Raw genomic sequence first — 4,316 nt, 5'->3', positions numbered from 1 at the left:
TGACAAACCATTAGCAAGACTCATTAAGAAACAAAGAGAGAAGAACCAAATTAACAAAATTAGAAATGAAAATGGAGAGATCACAACAGACAACACTGAAATACAAAGGATCATAAGAGACTACTACCAGCAGCTCTATGCCAATAAAATGGACAACTTGGATGAAATGGACAAATTCTTAGAAAAGTATAACTTTCCAAAACTGAACCAGGAAGAAATAGAAGATCTTAACAGGGCCATCACAAGCAAGGAAATCAAAACTGTAATCAGAAATCTTCCAACAAACAAAAGCCCAGGACCTGATGGCTTCACAGCTGAATTCTACCAAAAATTTAGAGAAGAGCTAACACCTATCTTACTCAAACTCTTCCAGAAAATTGCAGAAGAAGGTAAACTTCCAAACTCATCCTATGAGGCCACCATCACCCTAATTCCAAAACCAGACAAAGATGCCACAAAAAAAGAAAACTACAGGCCAATATCACTGATGAACATAGATGCAAAAATCCTTAACAAAACCCTAGCAAACAGAATCCAAAAACATATTTTAAAAAATCATACACCATGACCAAGTGGGCTTTATCCCAGGAATGCAAGGATTCTTTAATATCCGCAAATCAATCAATGTAATACACCACATTTACAAATTGAAAGATAAAAACCATATGATTATCTCAATAGATGCAGAGAAAGCCTTTGACAATATTCAACACTCATTTATGATTAAAACTCTCCAAAAAGCAGGAATAAAAGGAACATACCTCAACATAATAAAAGCTATATATGACAAACCCACAGCAAGCATTACCCTCAATGGTGAAAAATTGAAAGCATTTCCCCTGAAATCAGGAACAAGACAAGGGTGCCCACTCTCACCACTAACTATTAACATAGTTGTTGGATAGTTTTTGGCCACAAGCAATCAGAGCAATAAAGAAGTAAAGAATCCATGATTAGGAAAGAAGAGTGAAACTCTCATTTGCAGATACATGATCCTCTACTAAAACCCTAAGATCTTCCAGAAAATTACTAGAGCTAATCAATGAATATAGTAAAGTTGCAGGATATAAAATTAACACACAGAAATCCCTTGCATTCCTATATACTAACAATGAGAAAACAGAAAGAGAAATTAAGGAAACAATACCATTCACCATTGCAACAAAAAGAATAAAATACTTAGGAGTATATCTACCTAAAGAAACAAAAGACCTATACATAGAAAACTATAAAACACTGATGAAAGAAATCAAAGAGGACACAAACAGATGGAGAAACATACCGTGTTCATGGATTGGAAGAATCAATATTGTCAAAATGGCTATTCTACCCAAAGCAATCTATAGATTCAATGCAATCCCTATCAAGCTACCAATGGTATTTTTCACAGAACTAGAACAAATAATTTCACAATTTGTATGGAAATACAAAAAACCTCGAATAGCCAAAGTAATCCTGAGAAAGAAGAATGGAACTGGAGGAATCAACCTGCCTGACTTCAGACTCTACTACAAAGCCAGTCATCAAGACAGTATGGTACTGGCACAAAGACAGAAATATAGATCAATGGAACAGAATAGAAAGCCCAGAGATAAATCCACGGACCTATGGACACCTTATATTTGACAAGGAGTCAAGGATATACTGGAAACAACAAACTCTTCACAAGTGGTGCTGAAACTGGTCAACCACTTGTACAAGAAAGAAACTAAAACTTTCTAACACATCCAAAAATAAACTCAAATGGATTAAAGATCTAAATGTAAGACGCAGAAACTATAAAACTCCTCGAGGAGAACATAGGCAAAACACTCTCTGACATAAATCACAGCAGGATCCTCTATGACCCACCTCCCAGAATAATGGAAATAAAAGCAAAAATAAACAAATGGGACCTAATTAAACTTAAAAGCTTTTGCACAACAAAGGAAACTATAAGCAAGGTGAAAAGACAGCCTTCAGAATTGGAGAAAATAATAGCAAATGAAGCAACAAAGGATTAATCTCAAAAATATACAAGCAACTCCTGCAGCTCAATTCCAGAAAAATAAATGACCCAATCAAAAAATGGGCCAAAGAACTAAACAGACATTTCTCCAAAGAAGACATACAGATGGCTAACAAACACATGAAAAATGCTCAACATCACTCATTATCAGAGAAATGCAAATCAAAACCACAATGAGGTACCATTACACACCAGTCAGGATGGCTGCTATCCAAAAGTCTACAAGCAATAAATGCTGGAGAGGGTGTGGAGAAAAGGGAACCCTCTTACACTGTTGGTGGGAATGGAAACTAGTACAGCCACTATGGAGAACAGTGTGGAGATTTCTTAAAAAAACTGGGAATAGAACTGCCATATGACCCAGCAATCCCACTTCTGGGCATACACACTGAGGAAACCAGATATGAAAGAGACACATGCACCCCAATGTTCATCGCAGCACTGTTTATAATAGCCAGGACATGGAAGCAACCTAGATGCCCATCAGCAGATGAATGGATAAGGAAGCTGTGGTACATATACACCATGGAATATTACTCAGCCATTAAAAAGAATTCATTTGAATCAGTTCTAATGAGATGGATGAAACTGGAGCCCATTATACAGAGTGAAGTAAGCCAGAAAGATAAAGAACATTACAGCATACTAACACATATATATGGAATTAGAAAGATGGTAATGATAACCCTATATGCAAAACAGAAAAAGAGACACAGATGTTCAGAACAGACTTTTGGACTCTGTGGGAGAAGGCGAGGGTGGGTGTTTCGAGAGAAGAGCATCGAAGCATGTATATTATCTATGGTGAAACAGATCACCAGCCCAGGTTGGATGCATGAGACAAGTGCTCTGGCCTGGTGCACTGGGAAGACCCAGAGGGATTGGTTAGAGAGGGAGGTGGGAGGGGGGATCGGGATGGGGAACACATGTAAATCCATGGCTGATTCATGTCAATATATGACAAAACCCACTGCAATGTTGTGAAGTAATTAGCCTCCAACTAATAAAAATAAATGAAAACAAAGAAGATTAAAAAAAAAAAAGATAGAAACCTGACATTGAGTTTGCTGACATCACGTGAAAAAAAGAATGTTGGGATTCCATTAAAGGCTCCCCTACCTTGAACTCACATAGAATGAGAATCTGTCTAGGATGGAAAGAAGCCCATTCATGAACATCTCTGCAAAGACTGACAAATCTTATGCACTAGAAAGAGGGGATCTCAGGAATAGTCCTTCACAGCCAGATTCATCCTAAATCCAGATCTAGTCACTGTAGTTCTGTGAATGAATGCTGAGTATGATTTTATTTTCCTACCTACAAGTTCAGACTATTATGTTAAACAGAAGTTAACTGAAAGAAATATTTTACTTAAACTGATTCTTGAGTTATTCATTTTTAAATGTAATATAGAACTTCTCACAGTGGATTGTAGCTTTGGACTATATTTTTGATTCTGATTTTGGCATCTACTAAAAGTAACAGAACCTTAAGCTTTCTGTCAGCAAAATGATAAATACATTCCCTAATTTCAAAAAAGTAGAATGCATTTAATCATTTCCTTTAATAATGGCAAGTATTTCTTTCTATATTTGAAAAATTTTGTTCTAAAAAATAACACTCCCCGCCCCCACCCACTGACAAACACACACACAGGGGTGAGGTATTCTCAGAGGCTGCAGCATGGGCACCAGTGGTCACAAAAGGCTTTGAAGGTGTGGCGACTGTGGGGTCTGGTACCCCGAGACTCGTCCCCGAGGACGCTTAATCACCATAACCCCCATGGTCCCCCAGCCTTAGTCCACCTTTCAGTCCCACAGAGACGCTTCAAGTGATGCCAGTTTGCACCTGGACTGGGATTCTGCAGTGTGGGTCTCAGTAGGGCCAGCGTGCGCCTTTGCAGTCAAGGCCAGGAAACAACCGCACTGCCTCAGGCTCATCTGTCTGCAGAAGAGGTGGGGGACTCTGAAACTATGACAGAGCCCACGTCTCATCACCCCCACCCCCACGGTGGGTGGGTCCACTCGCGAGACAGGCACGGGGGCTGTTGGCCGAGAGTGCCAGGGTTTGAGAGGACCCAGGCCAACCCACACTCTGAGGAAGGTGGGGGAGACTGAGGCAGGTGGGGGTCCGCAGTCCACCTTCCACACACCACCTCCAGGTGGGCAGGAGAGCCAAGGGACCTGAGGACAGAAGGAGAGCCACCTGCTTCCCCAGACACCCATCACTCCTGTGGCACGGCCTAAGCCCAGCCCTGGAGAGCACGACATCACCACATCCAGCATTTCTGCAAGTCTTAATAAGGCCT

The 4,316-nt window shown here is 40.1% G+C and overlaps 1 protein-coding gene and 1 long non-coding RNA gene across 2 annotated transcripts in view; both read right to left on the bottom strand.

Moving 5' to 3' along the window:
• LOC122423478 overlaps positions 1–2,916 on the bottom strand; it is a 25,001-nt gene extending 22,085 nt beyond the window's left edge. The window contains exon 1 of the long non-coding RNA XR_006264160.1: positions 2,740–2,916. This is a non-coding gene — a long non-coding RNA (uncharacterized LOC122423478). The remainder of the gene's footprint in view (positions 1–2,739) is intronic.
• LOC122423475 (basic proline-rich protein-like) overlaps positions 1–4,316 on the bottom strand; it is a 125,228-nt gene that overhangs the window by 112,099 nt on the left and 8,813 nt on the right. The window lies entirely within an intron of this gene.

This window comes from Cervus canadensis, chromosome 21 (genome assembly GCF_019320065.1).
Source record: "Cervus canadensis isolate Bull #8, Minnesota chromosome 21, ASM1932006v1, whole genome shotgun sequence".
Classification (NCBI taxonomy): Eukaryota; Metazoa; Chordata; class Mammalia; order Artiodactyla; family Cervidae; genus Cervus; species Cervus canadensis.
Note: the sequence above shows the minus strand (reverse complement) of the source record. Positions and strands in the feature narration are given on the sequence as shown.